The 17,336-nt window shown below is 43.3% G+C and overlaps 1 non-coding gene across 1 annotated transcript; it reads left to right on the top strand.

The window, feature by feature from the left end:
- The first annotated feature begins 4,875 nt into the window (after positions 1–4,875).
- TRNAR-CCG lies at positions 4,876–4,948 on the top strand. The gene has a single exon. It is a non-coding gene; the product is annotated as a tRNA-Arg (tRNA).
- The last annotated feature ends 12,388 nt before the right edge of the window (positions 4,949–17,336 follow it).

Genomic DNA, 17,336 nt, shown 5'->3' with positions numbered 1-17,336 from the left:
TCAAATAAAATGTTTGCATTTTCTTGTAATTTAAAAAAAGCTTCAGTGATAGTCATCAGAACCTCAGGATTATGGTCTACTTTGTTTTCGCAGCTTTTCTGTATCCTGAGAAGGGTATTTTTAAGAAAAGCTGTATTGGCTTTCTCTCTTTTTTTTACTATGATTCAAACAATGAACTTTGTCCCTCCTGCAGGCATTTTTGCCAGCCTCACTCATTGTGTAACAGTAATGAGAGTCATGGAGGTTCATTCTACTTCCACATAACCAATCAGCATAATCTTACCCCCCCTAAATGCACAAGGTTGTGGGATTTCACCTCTAAACCAGTCATTACATGGCATTCTCTAGGCTACTGTGAATGGTTCAGGGGCAGTCATGTGACCTAAATTCATGCAGTTGAGAAGCCCGATGCCTTTTGTTTAATGATGAGAGGTAGGAAAGCAGGCTCTGTTCTCAACTGAGAGATGTGAATCCTAGAAATCCAGTAAGACAATTGGAGAGAAATTGTGAAAACTTTGATCAATACCCTGCCTTACCTCAAAAGGCTGCAATTATATGACTGCAAATACATCATCCAGTACACTTCCTTTGTTGTTTAAGCTAGTTATAGTGGGTCTTCTTTTGCCTACAAATACATATTGGGTACTATGTGCCCAGAAGTGTTCTAAGTTTTTTATCTTTGTGAATACATTTAATCTTCACAACTCTGTGAGGTAGCATTATTATCCGCTCCATTTCACAGAAGAGAAGAGTGGGTGGTTAAGTAACTTGTCCACATTCACACAGGAGTAAATGGCAGAGACAAGACTCAAACCCAGGCCCTGTCCTTCCAGGATCCATGCTCTCTGACCACTATTCTGTACTTGCACCTGAGAACAACCTGAAACAGAAGTAAACTGTCAACAGTGAAAGTTGCCTTTGACAGATGCCTTGCCCTAGGAAAGCACAGACCCCATCCCCTCAAATCTTCCTATTGTAGTTGGGATGGAGATTCCGGAGAGGGCCTAGTGTAGCCTAAACCAATCCCATTCCATCCCCCAGACACAGGAATTGCTTTGCTGATGAAGATGTAACACAACACAGTAAAATATTTACTGAGACTTTTGTGAGATATCCCCTCTCTTCCGATGGACTGTGTGCTATGATGATGTGAGCCTGAGAATGAAGCTGAACCAGAGAAGCAAACTCAAGTGTGGCCAAGTCTGAATAATCATAGTCTGTCAGCCATTCTTTCAAGAAAGAACTGTGTTCCATCGAAAAGGCAACTAGTTATCCCGCAACTCAAACACTGCACAAAATGTTTCCTCAAGAGACACTCAGTGAATTTTGGTTATCTGGTAGAAGTGAGTTATGCATAATTCCCATTTTGTTGCATAAAATCTTAAAAACATGGATTCAAGGGTTGGGATTTAAATTAATAATTCTTATAGTGTCACCTCTTCTAACAACACAAGAGAAGGCTCTACACATGGACATCACCAGATGGTCAACACTGAAATCAGATTGATTATATTCTTTGGAGCCAAAGATGGAGCTCTATACAGTCAGCAAAAACAAGACCGGGAGCTGACTGTGGCTCAGATCATGAACTCCTTATTGCCAAATTCAGACTTAAATTGAAGAAAGTAGGGAAAACCACTAGACCATTCAGGTATGACCTAAATCAAATCCCTTACAATTATACAGTGGAAGTGAGAAATAGATTCAGGGGATTAGATCTGATAGAGTGCCTGAAGAACTATGGACAGAGGTTCGTGACATTGTACAGAAGGCAGGGATAAAGACCATCCCCAAGAAAAAGAAATGCAAAAAGGCAAAATGGTTGTTTGAGGAGGCCTTACAAATAGCTGTGAAAAGAAGAGAAGCTAAAGGCAAAGGAGAAGAGGAGAGATATACCCATTTGAATGCACAAAGAATAGCAAGGAGAGATAAGAAAGCCTTCCTCAGTGATCAGTGCAAAGAAATAGAAGAAAACAACAGAATGGGAAAGACTAGAGATCTCTTCAAGAAAATTAGAGATACCAAGGGAACATTCCATGCAAAGATGGGCATAATAAAGGACAGAAATGGTATGGACCTAACAGAAGCAGAAGATATTAAGAAGAGGTGGCAAGAATACACAGAAGAACTATACAAAAAAGATCTTCATGACCCAGATAACCACAATGGTGTGATCACTCACCTAGAGCCAGACAACCTGGAATGCGGTCAAGTGGGCCTTGATGCTTCCTAGAAGCATCACACGAACAAAGCTAGTGGAGGTGGTGGAACTCCAGTTGAGCTATTTCAAATCCTAAAAGATGATGCTATGAAAGTGCTGCACTCAATATGCCAGCAAATTTGAAAAACTCACAGGACTGGAAAAGGTCAGTTTTCATTCCAATACCAAAGAATGATCAAATTACCACACAATTGTACTCATCTCACATGCTAGTAAAGTAATGCTCAGAATTCTCCAAGCCAGGCTTCAGCAATACGTGAACCGTGAACTTCCAGCTGTTCAAGCTGGATTTAGAAAAGGCAGAGGAACCAGAGATTAAATTGCCAACATCTGTTGGATCATCACAAAAGCAAGAGAGTTCCAGAAAAACATCTACTTCTGTTTTACTGACTATGCCAAAGCCTTTGACTGTGTGGATCACCACAAATTGTGGAAAATTCTTAAAGAGATGGCAATACCAGACCACCTGACCTGCCTCTTGAGAAATCTGTATGCAGGTCAGGAAGCAACAGTTACAACTGGACATGGAACAACAGACTGGTACAAAATAGGGAAAGGAGTACATCAAGGCTGTATATTGTCACCCTGCTTGTTTAACTTATATGCAGAATACATCATGAGAAACACTGGGCTGGATGAAGCACAAGCTGGAATCAAGATTGCTGGAAGAAATATCAATAACCTCAGATATGCAGATGACACCACTCTTATGGCCGAAAGTGAGGAAGAATTAAAGAGTCTCTTGATGAAAGTGAAAGAGGAGAGTGAAAACATTGGCTTAAAATTCAACATTCAGAAAACTAAGATCACTTCATGGCAGACAGATGGGGAAACAGTAGAAACAATGTCAGACTTTATTTTCTCGGGCTTCAAATCACCGCAGATGGTGACTGCAGCCATGAAATTAAATGATGCTTGCTCCTTGGAAGAAAAGTTATGACCAACCTAGATAACATATTAAAAAGCAGAGACATTACTTTGCCAACAAAGGTCCGTCTAGTCAAAGCTATGTTTTTTTCAGTGGTCATGTATGGGTGTGAGAGTTGTGGACTATAAGGAAAGCTGAACGCAGAAGAATTGATGGTTTTAAACTGTGGTGTTGGAGAAGACTCTTGAGAGTCCCTTAGACTGCAAGGAGATCCAACCAGTCCATCCCAAAGGAAATCAGTCCTGAATATTCATTGGAAGGACTGATGTTGAAGCTGAAACTCCAATACTTTGGCCACCTGATGTGAAGAACTGACTCATTAGAAAAGACCCTGATGCTGGGAAAGACTGAAGGCAGGAGAAGGGGGCAACAGAGGATGACATAGTTGGATGGTATCACCGACTCAATGGACATGAGTTTGAGTGATGGACAGGGAGGCTTGGCATTTTGCAGTCCATGGGGTCGCAAAGAGTCAGACATGATTGAGCGACTGAACTGAACTGATTGTCAAAGATGTTCTTAAGTGAAGCTGGCCAACAACCGCCGCACGCCCTCCACTGCACAAAGGTGAAGCATAACTATTATTACTAGCTTAGTCTGACTGCCTGGACTCAATAATGTGGCAGTTTTACTTACCATCACATCTGCACCATCGTTGCTGTGTGATTAGCTATTATTCACTGATAATGTCCTAGTGTCCATGAAAAGTATTTCCTGGATGACTCAGGATCCACAGGTAATGACGGAAATGACACACAGACACAAAATTTGAAAGAAACACACCAAAATGTTAGTAGTGGTTGACTCTGAACGCTAGACGTATAGTCAGTTTCAATTTTCTTTGCTTGGCTTACTCCTATTTATACAATTTTACAGTGAACAGGTATTATGTGTCTAAAAAGAAAAAGAAGCGTATTAAAAAAATAATAATAAAAGCAGCACATTTACGTGCAACAAGCAAAAAGGTATTACGCATGGAACCAGAAAATCTCTTTAAATCTTTATCCAAGATCTAGTTTTAAGATAAAAAAACAAAATTCGTATTATTTTGTATGTAGGGACCTTGTTATGTTTATTTTCCCTTTAATCCGGAGGGAAAGAAGAGATGGGGAGAAATATGGATGTAGGTGAGTGGGGGAGCGGGGCAGATTTAAAGAAAAGCCTGTTCACCCTGGAAACCCCCAACGTTTCCCAGCACATAAAAAGTTATCCAATTAACGTATATAGTATAAAAGCAGCAAAGGAGAAGGGGGAGACAGTTAGGGGGAGACTGTGGGGACTCACGCTAGAGGAAGGCGGCAGACATGCCAAAATGCAGAGGCCTGGGCCTGCCCCGGTAAACAGAACGGGGGTGGGGGAGGCCAGGCACTGGAATTTTGTTTAAAGTTCCCCCCAAGAGCGTCTAGTATGCAGTCAAGACTGAGAACTTTCCCGAAAAGAATCTCCCGAAAGAACCTAACGAAAAGCATGCCCCTCCCACAGATACCCAGACCCGCCAGCGTGCCTGCCAAGCAGTACCAGGACAACGCGGGGCCGCCGAGGTAGCTCACGCGCATGCGCGTAGGGGCTAGGGCGCCGGGCCAGGCCGAAGGCGCAGGCGCGTGCTGCCGCCACTGGGGGCGATTCCCAAATCGCACGCAGCCTGACGTGAGGCCACAGAGCGCGGGGGCGGGGCACGATGATGGCATCGCGTAAGAGGACGGTGTGAGAACCCGGATCCTGTGGTGACCCAGTGGCCTAATGGATAAGGCATCAGCCTCCGGAGCTGGGGATTGTGGGTTCGAGTCCCATCTGGGTCGCACGGAGATTAGTTTTGGTGGAGAGAAAAGCAATGATGAGCACAAAAGTAGATTTTGAAATGTCGTGATTTCGCTTTCTCTGCTGCGGTCTCCAGGGCTGTTGTATTTAAAAATCGGAAATGCGTTCTCCGCTGTAGCACAATTGAGAGCTTGCAAGAGAAAACTAAGATGGGATCGAAAAGAGGAGCATTTACTCTTGCCTAGTTTATATTTATCTTTAAAAGAAAAATGCCTTAGGAAACACCAAATGCTAGCTGGATAGATGGCACCATCTCTTTTTCTGTCTTTTAAAAATGCATTTCATCATGGGCAGGCACACATGGAAAACTCCCTCCCCATCCTTATCCCAAGGGGTTTGTGAGCAGATCCAATTGTGCTGGCTGCAAACATTTATTTCCAGAACTAAGGAGAACTTACAAGAAACTGTGTTAAAACATACAAATATAATAAATATAATTTATGGTTTATGTCCTTAAAGTCCAATGAACAACAAACTATAGTTGAAATGTAAGGTTTGTGTGTATGTGTATTTGATTTGCAAATTAGTGTAAACAGACTGGTTCAGCTGACGAGCTTGAAAAGTTCAAACTCTTCTTGTAAAACTTGTACAGGAGAAATATCACAGAGTTAAGTCCTACTTTTGAAAAAACAAATACTAAATGCTATGTGGGGATCCTGGGTTTGAGCCTGAAATGGATAAAGGACGGTAGAGGAAAAACCAATGGAATCTGAGTACATTCTGCAATTTAGCTACGCACAATTATCAGTTCAGTTCAGTCACGTCCGACTCTTTTCGACCCCATGGACTGCAGCACACCAGGCTTCCCTGATCATCACCAACTCCTGGAGCTTGCCCAAACTCATGTCCATTGAGACAGTGATGCCATCCAACCATCTCATCTTCTGTTGTCCCCTTCTCCTCCTGCCTTCAGTCTTGCCCAGCATCAGGGTCTTTTCTAATGAGTCGGTTCTTCTCATCAGGTGGCCAAAGTATTGCAGCTCCAGCCTCAGCATCAGTCCTTCCAATGAATATTCAGGACTGATCTCCTTTAGGATGGACTGGTTGGCTCTCCTTGCAGTCTAAGGGACTCTCAAGAGTCTTCTCCAACACCACAGTTCAAAACCATCAATTCTTCAGTGCTCAGCTTTCTTTATAGTCCAACTCTCACATCCATATGTGGCTACTGAAAAACCATAGCTTTGACTAGATGGACCTTTGTTTGCAAAGTAATGTCTCTGCTTTTTAATGTGCTGTCTAGGTTTGTCATAGCTTTTCTTCCAAGGAGCAAGTGTCTTAATTTCATGGCTGTAGTCACCATCTGCAATGATTTATACCAATGTTGATTTCTTAATTGTGACATGGTGATGTAAGATGGTAGCATTAGGGGAAACTGACTGAAGGGTATATGGGAGCCCTCTTTGCAACCTTTATGAAATTATTAACATTAAATCTGAAATTATTCCCAAATTAAACATTTATTCAAGAAAAAAAGCTAAACAATCAATGGGAAATTTTAGCTGATACCTTTACTACCACCACCCCCTGCCCCCTTTTAAGATTAGCAAGATGGTGCTAAATTTAAAAGCCAGAACAGACTAACAAATGAATAAGCCCAGGGCATGATTTCCAGCTCCATTCCTGGTGCCTCAGAGTTGGTGGCCACATTAGGTCCTTGCTACAGTAGGGGCTCAAAAAATTAGAATTGCCTCGTCTCCACTTTCCACCTGTGGGCAGCATCTGGGGACAATGGACAGCAACACTGTCTCCCTGGCCCCAAGGCAAGATTGCTGTCATACACGACCCTCAGCCTGAGGGCTGGGCAAGACTAACTCCTCACAGGCTCTCCACGCTTTGGGCTTCTGACTGGCCTGCTCCGGCCTCCAGCGAGCTCACCGGACTCTCCCACCTCCTCCAACCTCTCCTCTCAGCCCCGGGCCTTCTCTCTGGCAGGTGTTTTTGTGACTCACTCACCAGAGTTCATCCCAGCTGAAGTCAATGCCTGCTGAACACCCCGGATTCAAGTCATTCAATGCAAGTCCCACGTTCTCGCCTTCCCTCACCTCCACCATCTCCCCCATTTCTTCCCTCTTCTGTCTCACGTGAAGAGGATGTCCCTCCTCCAGTCCCAGGCCATCCCCTCCCTCTGCTTTTGCTTTGAAACGCCTTCTCCTCAGGAAACTTGTCTGATACTTAGAGTGAAAAAAACAAAGTGTTAGTGGGGTCCAACTCTTTGCGACCCCATGGACTGTATAGCCCACCAGGCTCCTCTGTCCATGGAATTTTCCAGGCAAGAGTACTGGTGACGTGAAAGTGAGAGTCGCTCAGTCGTGTCCGACTCTTTGCAACCCCATGGACTATACAGTCCATGGAATTCTCCAGGCCAGAATACTGGAGTGGGACCCATTCCCTTCTCCAGGGGATCTTCCCAACCCAGGTTCAATCCCTGGGTCTCCTGCATGACAAGCAGATTCTTTACAGTCTGAACCAGCACACTTAGTGAACATTTGAAAAGTGTAAGCCCAGTAATCCCCTCCATCTTGTCTATATCTTTAGTTTCCTTCTTCTGGCTTTCCTTTGAGCCCCCGAACATTCTACAGTTTCTCTAGTCCTTAAAAGCTCACCCTCGGTCCTGGGCACCTGACAGACAGGTGGCACCTTGGCACCTCCCTCCATGCAGCCAAGCTGCCTCAGGGCAGCTCCTGCACACCCAGGGTTTCCTTCCTTCCACCTGGCATGTACTCCTTGCTCCCCTGTTGCTGGACACACTCCTCCCAGATACTGACCTCCGAATTTGCAAGTGTAAGAGATACCTTTCACTCCTTCTCTTGCTTGACTTTGCCCTGAAGTTTGAAACTCTTGGCCAGTTCCTTCCTGAAATAAACCGTTTTTTCACAGGCTTCCAGAAAAATCTCCTTTTTCTCAGTTCTCCAATCAGCTTCTCAGTCTCCTTTGCTGGTTCCCTCTTGTTTCTAACAATGAAAACAAACCAGCCCAACCTGAGCAAAGCAAAAGAGAACTCATTGGAACGCCATGGGGAACGGGGGTGCTTACTAAATGGGGGTGGGAAAAACTGGAGGACCAGTTGTGGGGGCCAGCAAGAACCAAAGGACACACTAAAGGCCCCCCAGAAGAAGAAGCTGGAAGCACAGTGACTCTCAGAGCCAGCCACCTGCCAAGAGGCCACCACTGCTGCCATCATTGCCACTTGCCATGCAGCTAGACTTGCAAAAAGTGCCTCTGATGGCTTTCATCATCCCAGGGTCACTTGCTCCAAAATCAAGCTTCCCTGGAACAGATTACAATTGGCCCAACTTTCTCCTGTTGATTCATGGGGCCACAGAGGAATCACCCTCCCACCAATTCTTCTCATTAAGGGGAAGAGGTAATTTCTTAAAAAGAGGCTTGCATACTAACTAGCCACACAAAACATTGGCTCCTTTCCTCAGCACAAACGTTGTACATTTTATTTTGAGTATTCCATAGTGATTGTTCCATTGTCATTGTTGATTTTAGGTGATGAAGACTGTTGTTTTTTTTTTCCTCTTATTAAATTTGGTTTTAATGAGTCTCAAAATTCTTTGACAGATTTTTGGTCATTTAAAAGATTTTAAGAACTAATAACTTAAAACTGCCACACACATATACTCACAAACGAATGGTCCACAAAACACTCTCCTTTCCATCTGAAATTTTTATGATGCATTGCTTATCATCAACCAGTCTCATACTATCAAACTTAAATGGCCAATTGAGACAGTTCTGAGATGGTTTTTCCATCACTGACTAAGACTGGGGTGGCAGGTATTGGAGCTAATACTCACCTAGCCTTCTGAGGTTTCTGGGCAGACATGGTGACCTTGCCATCCTACAGCACACAGGACAGCCCCATAACAAAGAATGAGCTGGCTCCTCATCTAGGAATTGCCTTAGAGGCTTGACAAACAGGAATGGTATAACTATACTATTGATATACCTCATGAAAAACATATTAGCGCCTTTCTAATTGTCCCCATTTTAATCTTTTTTTCTTTGTCCCCAGGCAATCTCAGGGGCAAGGGCTTCCCAGGTGGCTCAATGGTAAAGAATCCACCTGTCAATGCAATAGACACAAGAGATGCAGGTTTGATCCCTGAGTCGGGAAGATTCCCTGGAGTAGGAAATGGCAACCCACTCCAGTATTCTTGCCTGGAAAACTCTATGGATAGAGGAGCCTGGCGGGCTGCAGTCCATGGGGTCCCAAAGAGTTGGACACAGCTGAGCATTCATGCACACAATTTCAGGCAAAGTGAGGAGCGGGTCAATTAGTATTATATCCAGCCAAATTTTCCAAACTCATATAAGAATGTCAGAAAGTACACCAGAATTAATATTAAAATGCAATACAATAATATTAACATTTGGAATTGTCATAAGTTTAAAATTTTACCGGATTACAGTACAGTTGCCACTCTCCTCTCAGAAATCCTACAAAGGCACAAGGAGGATGAGAAGCAGAAGCACAAACACCTCCATCAGTGAGACCAGGAGGCATCGCAACTCCTCAAATAAAAGGAGAAAGGTTCCTCAAATAAAAGCATAAGGAACCAAGACTGCTGCTAAGTCCCTTCAGTCGTGTCCGACTCTGTGCGACTCCATAGACAGCAGCCCACCAGGCTCCCCCGTCCCTGGGATTCTCCAGGCAAGAACACTGGAGTGGGTTGCCATTTCCTTCTCCAATGCATGAAAGTGAAAAGTGAAAGTGAAGTCGCTCAGTCGTATCCGACTCTTAGCGACCCCGTGAACTGCAGCCCACCCGGCTCCTCCGTCCATGGGATTTTACAGGCAAAAGTACTGTAGCGGGTGCCATCGCCTTCTCCGAAGAACCAGGACTGATAGATGCCAGTTAGAAGAGGATGCCCGTAGCCGCAGATCTTAGGAAAAGCCAGCAGAGGGCGCTTCTTCAAGGGGAGGGTCGCATCCTGAGAGGCAAAACAATAATGTCTTGTTTGCAGGGAGTCTGGGATGTGCGGACAGCAGCCGGTCCTCACAGGGACAGACACGTGTTCTGGGTCTGGATTTGCCTTCCTTGCCTGCAGGGCTTCTAGCACTACCATTCCTGGACTTAGGCATTGCCGGAATGCGCCTGGCCAGGAACTAAGGAGAGGAGGTACGGGTGGCTTCTCCCACTGTGACCGCGAATGATTCACTGGAAGATTTACTTTATTTTATTTTATTTTGCTTTCCTTGCCAGAGGCTCAGTGGGTCCAGAGGTCCTAGTGACCAGTGGGGAGATGTTTGGGCCAGGAGACACTATTATGGCTCCATTCAACTGGAGATGAGGCTGCCCCTTGACCATCTGGGACCCCCCCAGGCTGCTGAATCAACAGGCGGAGAAGGGGATGGGGTGTCACTTTTATGAGCTGAATATTTATGTTACCCCCAAATCGACTGGTAAAAGTCCCAGTGTTACCGTATGGGGAGGTGAGGCTTTCAGATGAGGTCATGAGGGTGGAGCCCCGTGATGGATTAGCGTCCTTAGGAGAAGAAGTGTCTGGCGCCCTTTCTCTCTGTCTGTCTCTCTGTGGCGCGCTCTCTCTCATGTGAGAATCCAGCAAGAAGGCAGCCATCTGTGAGCCAGGAAGAGAGCTCTCACCAGAATCCAGCCATACTGACACCCTGATCTCAGAGTTCCAGCCCCAGAACTGTGAGAAACAAATGTCTGTTGTGTAAGCCACTCAGGCTGTGGTACTTAGTTACAGCAGCCCCAGCTCTGACAGTCCCATGAATGATGTGATTACCAAGGGGAAAATGGCTCTGCTACTTCGTGGAGGAAAGAGGAATCCAAGGACTCAGGGGAGGTACATCTTAGTGTGCTCTTGTCCCAAAGACTCAGTTAATAGGAAAGTACAGCAATCCAATAACGACAGGACTGCCAAGAATGCAAGTCTTACAGGAATACAGTTTTGAGTCTCCCTACCAAGCATTGAGCCCTGCCCAACAGAGGGTAGGAGAAACACAGAATAAATGATGGAAGAAGGCAGTTATGATGATCAACTTAGACCTCATGGTCATTTGCAGAGGAGGCCTCTAACAGCTACATTTATGTTAATTGTATCTTTTCCCTTCTTTTTAATTTCCATTTGATATAAAGCAGACTGATAGTAGCTAATGGTTTTGGTATCCATTGATTACCAGCTGTATAACCCTGAGCAAGTTACTTAATTTTTCTCTTATCCCTAATCTGGGATAATAAAAGTAAAAGCTCATATGTTTATACAAAGATTTATAAAAAATATTTTATACAAAGATTTAATACTTGGAACAGTGTTGAGTACGTGCAAGCTATTATTAACAATAGATTTTCTTTTACATTTCATTATAACATTAGAATCCAGTACTTTGGCCACGTCATGCAAAGAGTTGACTCATTGGAAAAGACTCTGATGCTGGAAGGGATTGAGGGCAGGAGAAAAAGGACGACAGAGGATGAGATGGCTGGATGCCATCACCGACTCGATAGACGTGAGTTTGAGTGAACTCCGGGAGATGGTAATGGGCAGGGAAGCCTGGTGTGCTGCGATTCATGGGGTCACAAAGAGTTGGACACGACTGAGTGACTGAACTGAACTGAACTGATAACATTACACTAGGCAATTCCCACATTAAAAAAGGAAAAGTTCCCCAACTTTATTATCATTCATTTCAGAGATCATTTATTGAACTTCTGCTGCTGCTGCTAAGTCGCTTCAGTCATGTCCGACCCTACATAGATAGCAGCCTACTAGGCTCCCCCGTCCCTGGGATTCTCCAGGCAAGAACACTGGAGTGGGTTGCCATTTCCTTCTCCAATGCATGAAAGTGAAAAGTGAAAGTGAAGTCGCTCAGTCGTGTCCGACTCTTAGTGACCCCATGGACTGCAGCCTACCAGGCTCCTCTGTCCATGGGATTTTCCAGGCAGGAGTACTGGAGTGGAGTGCCATTGCCTTCTCCGTTATTGAACTACAAGTGCATATTTTATGGAATGTAGCAAAACTTAGAATTATAATTTTTTTTTTAATGGCAGTCTGAACATTCTTTGGCATTGCCCTTCTTTGGGAAGAATTATAATTTTTTAAACAACATTAATTGATGATATCTTTTTACAATGGCAGCTAGCACACTCATAATAGGAAAAACATTCAGAAGAATGGTAAAGACCCCCAGTTCAGCATAAAGATTATTATCTCTGGGAAGGAAAAGAAATTGGATTAGGGAGGAGCCTAAGGGGCCTTCAACAGGTATTAGTTACCTATTACTGCAAAATGAATTACCCCAGAATTTAGCAGCTTAACAATAAACACTTATTACTCATACTTCCTCTGCCCCAGGAATCTGGGAATGGTTTACCGGATGGTTCAGGTCCCTCAGGAGGAGACCAGTCAAGCTCTGGGCTGGGGCTGCAGTCTTATCTGGAGGCTCATCTGGGAGAGGATCTGCCTTCACGTTCACTTACCAGCTGTTGGCAGACCTCAGCTACTCACTGGCTGTTGGCTGAGGACTTCAGTGGCTTCCTTGCCACGGGCCTCTTCGGACTGTCTGATGTCCTCCCATTACAGCAGCTGGCTTCCCTCAGGGGAAATGATCTAAAAGAAAGGATGAGATTTTGAGAGTGAAGGAGGGCCATACTGAGAAGAAATAAAATTATGTAGTGAAAACAGAAAGAGGTGAGAGTTCAGTCTTTTGTAACCCAGACTTGGAAGCATTTATTATCACTTTTTCCATATGCTATGGGTCACTCAGACCAGTCCTGCAACGTGCAGGGGCCGTGCAATGCCAGGGGACTACACAAGGTGTGAACACAAAGAAGCAGGGATCACTAGAGGCCAGTCATCCAGGAGACTGGCTGCCACCAACTATATCTGTAATTTTTAAGCATTAAAAAAGAAGCAAATATGGAAAAATTATTAAGGTTTGATAAAACTGGGCCATGCTTATGCAGGTATTCACTATATTATTCTCAATGCCTTCCTTTTGGATCTCCCTGGTGGCACAGAGGGTGGGAATCTGCCTGCCAATGCAGGGAACACCGGTTCTATCGAAGGTCCAAAAGGATTCCACGTGCCACCTGTGGAGCAGCTAACCCCGAGCACTATAACCACAGAGCCCCTACCCTAGAGCCCACAAGCCACAGCTACTGAAGCCCACCTGCCTGCAGCCTGTGCGCCCCGGGAAGCGAGGCCACTGCAGTGAGAAGCCTGCACACCGTCATCGAGTAGCACCCGCTTGTCACAACTAGAGAAAGGCTGTGTAAAGCAATGAAGACCCAGTGAAGCCCAAAACAAGTAAATACATTAAAATTATATATATATATATATATATATATACAGAATGGAATGCATTTATTTTTCAAAAATAGCTTTCTTTTTTCTTTCTTGTTTTTTGGCTGTGCTGCATGGCTTGCAGGATTCTAGTTCCTTAACCAGGGATTGAACCGGGGCCCTGGCGGTGAAAGTGCTGGAGTCTGTGGACCACCAGGGAACTCCTTCTATTAAATTCCCCCTTAGAAATGCTCAGAGGAAGATATACCTCAAATAATGATGACAAAGAATCCCAAAGACAATTTCAAGGAACAGATATTTTCAAAAAGAAAAGTACAAGAAGAAATTGTTCTTGTGAGTCAGGAAATTACAAGCAGGGAGTAGACTGAGTTGAAAGAACAACAGGGTGAACAACAGAAAAAGAACTAACTAGGGGACTTCCCTGGCAGTCCAGTATTTAAGACTCTGTGCTTCCACAGCAGGGGGCGTGGGTTCGATCCCTGGTCAGGGAACTAAGAAATCATACATTCGAGGCACAGCCAAACTCATAGTTGATGTTACTGAAAATGAAATCAGAATGAAAAGGAAAAAGATAAAGAGACAAAAATGACGAGTGAGAAGGTAAAATATGTGGACGACACAATCAGATCAGTAGTATTAAGAAAGCAATTTAAAAAAAAGGTGTATCTGTCAGATTTCCAAGCTGAAATGGTGTGGACATCCCTGAAGTAAAGTGAAATTGTATTCATTTGAAAGTGAAACACTTGAGGTGTTCCCTGAAAATGAGAACTACTTATAATGCAAAGATGATGACTATGATTGAGATTATTTAATAGCTTGTGAAGTTCTCATCAATGCAAAGAGTTTTACAAATATTTGAGAGGAAGAGGCAAAATACCACTACTTCAAAATTTTACAGTTTTCCCCTGAGAAAATCCAAGGGAATCTATGGCAAACAGTTTGATATATTTTTGTATATATACAAATTGGGATATAAGCAATAAATATCAATATATATCAAAATATATATATATATATAACAGAAGACAGAGGTTCAAAAATGTAGAGATATTCAATTTTCATGGCTACAAAGATAATACATGACAGTTGCCAATTCCTTTACAAATCTATGTATTTAGTGGAATTTTAATTTAATGCAAATTCTGTTTTGTTTTTTTTTTCCACACTGTGAGTCATGCAGAATCTTAGTTCCCAGATTAGGGATCAAACCTGTGACCTCTTCAATGGAAACATGGAGTCTTAACTGCTGGATTGCCAGAGAAATCCCAGGGTCATTTTTGTTTTTTTTTTCCAATTTAGCAGAATAACCTTGAAGTTCACTTGGGAAAAAGAAAAACTATAATAGTCAAATCAATTTTTGAAAATAGAGCTATATTATAAGATCATTATAATAATGTCTCATTGTAGGCACCAAAATAAACAGATGAAATAACAGAGAAGAAAGTCCAGAAAGAGACCTACATTTATTAGAAGTTAATGATCTTTATCTGCTGCACTCAATATACCAGCAAATTTGGACAACTCAGCAGTGACCACAGAACTGGAAAAGGTCAGTTTTCATTCCAATCCCAAAGAAAGGCAATGCCAAAAATGTTCAAACTACCACACAATTTCACTCATCTCACACTCTAACAAAGTAATACTCGAAATTCTCCAAGCCAGGCTTTAACAGTATGTGAACCGTGAACTTCCAGATGTTCAAGCTGGTTTTAGAAAAGGCAGAAAAAACAGAGGTCAATTTCCAACATCCATTGGATCATCAAAAAAGCAAGAGAGTTCCAGAAAAATATCTACTTCTTCTTTATTGACTATGTCAAAGCCTTTGACTGTGTGGGTCACAACAAGCTGTGGACAATTCTGAAAGAGATGGGAATACCAGAGCACCTTACCTGCCTCTTGAGAAATCTGTATTCAGGTCAAGAAGCAATGGTTAGAACCACACATGGAACAATGGACTGGTTTCAAGTTGGGAAAGGAGTACGTCAAAGCTGTATATTGTCACCCTGTTTATTTAACTTCTATGCAGAGTACATCATGTGAAATGCTGGGCTGGATGAAGCACAAGCTGGAATCAAGATTGCTGGGAGAAATATCAATAACCTCAGATATGCAGATGACACCACCCTTACAGCAGAAAGCAAAGAAGAACTAAAGAGCCTCTTGGTGAAAGTGAAAGAGGAGAGTGAAAAAGTTGGCTTAAAGCTCAACATTCAAAAAAAAAAAAAGCTCAACATTCAGAAAACAAAGGTCATGGCATCCAGTCCTATCACTTCATGGCAAATAGATGGGGAAACAATGGAAACAGTGACAGGCTTTATTTTCTTATGCTCCAAAATCACTGCAGATGGGGACTGCAGCCATGAAATTAAAAGATGCTTGCTCCTTGGAAGAAAAGCTATGACCAACCTAGACCTTATATTAAAAAGCGGAGACATTACTTTGCCGACAAAGGTCCATCTAGAAAAGATCTTCATGACTCAGATAATCACGATGGCGTGATCACTCACCTAGAACCAGACATCCTGGAATGTGAAGTCAAGTGGGCCTTAGGAAGCATCACGATGAACAAAGCTAGTGGAGGTGATGGAATTCCAGTGGAGCTATTTCAAATCCTAAAAGATGATGCTGTGAAAGTGCTGCACTCAATATGCCAGCACATTTGGAAAACTCAGCAGTGACCACGGGACTGGAAAAGGTCAGTTTTCATTCCAACCCAAAAGAAAGGCAATGCCAAAGAATGCTCAAACTACCACACAATTGCACTCATCTCACACACTAGCAAAGTAATGCTCAAAATTCTCCAAGCCAGGCTTCAATAATACATGAACTGTGAACTTCCAGATGCTCAAGCTGGTTTCAGAAAAGGCAGAGGAACCAGAGATCAAATTGCCAACATCCGCTGGATCACTGGAAAAGCAAGAGAGTTACAGAAAAACATCTATTTCTTCTTTATTGACTATGCCAAAGCCTTTGACAGTGTGGATCACAACAGACTGTGGAAAATTCCTCAAGGGATGGGAATACCAGACCACCTGACCTGCCTCCTGAGAAATCTGTTTGCAAGTCAAGAAGCAACAGTTAGAACTGGACATGGAACAACAGACTGGTTCCAGATCGAGAAAGGAGTACGTCAAGGCTGTATACTGTCACCATGCTTATTTAACTTATATGCAGAGTACATCATGAGAAATGCTGGGCTGGTTGAAGCACAAGCTGGAATCAAGATTGCTGGGAGTAATATCAATAACCTCAGATATGCAGATGACACTTTCAGCCTTATAGCAGAAAGTGAAGAAAAACTAAAGAGCCTCCTGATGAAAGTGAAAGAGGAGAGTGAAAAAGTTGGCTTAAAACTCAACATGCACAAAACGAGATCATGGTATTTGGTCCCATCACTTCATGGCAAGTAGATGGGGAAACAGTGACAGACTTTATATTTTTAGGCTCCAAAAGCACTAGAGATGGTGACTGCAGCCATGAAAGTAAAAGACACTCCTTGGAAGGAAAGTTGTGACCAACCTAGACAGCATATTAAAAAGCAGAGACATTACTTTGCCAACAAAGGTCTGTCTAGTCAAAGCTATGGTTTCTCCAATAGTCAGGTATGGATGTTAGAGTTGGACTATAAAGAAAGCTGAGCGCTGAAGAATTGATGGTTTTGAACTATGGTGTTGGAGAAGACTCTTGAGAGTCCCTTGGACTGCAGGGAGATCCAACCAGTCCATCGTAAAGTAAATCAGTCCTAAATATTCATTGGAAGGACTGATGTTGAAGCTGAAACTCCAATACTTTGGCCACCTGATGTGAAGAGCTGACTCATTTGTAAAAACCCTGATGCTGGGAAAGATTGAAGGCAGGAGGAGAAGGGGATGACAGAGGATGAGATGGTTGGATGGCATCACTGACTCAATGAACATCAGTTTGAGTAAACTACAGGGGTTGGTGATAGACACAGAAGCCTGGTGTGCTGCAGTCCATGAGGTTGCAAAGCGCTGGACACGACTGAGTGACTGAACTGAACTGAACTGAACTAAAATATATATATAATTTTGTTTTAAAGAAAGTCTTTCTGAGCAAGATCCAAAAGACA

This window comes from Oryx dammah, unplaced genomic scaffold (assembly GCF_014754425.2).
Source record: "Oryx dammah isolate SB20612 unplaced genomic scaffold, SCBI_Odam_1.1 HiC_scaffold_8, whole genome shotgun sequence".
Lineage (NCBI taxonomy): Eukaryota > Metazoa > Chordata > Mammalia > Artiodactyla > Bovidae > Oryx > Oryx dammah.
Note: the sequence above shows the minus strand (reverse complement) of the source record. Positions and strands in the feature narration are given on the sequence as shown.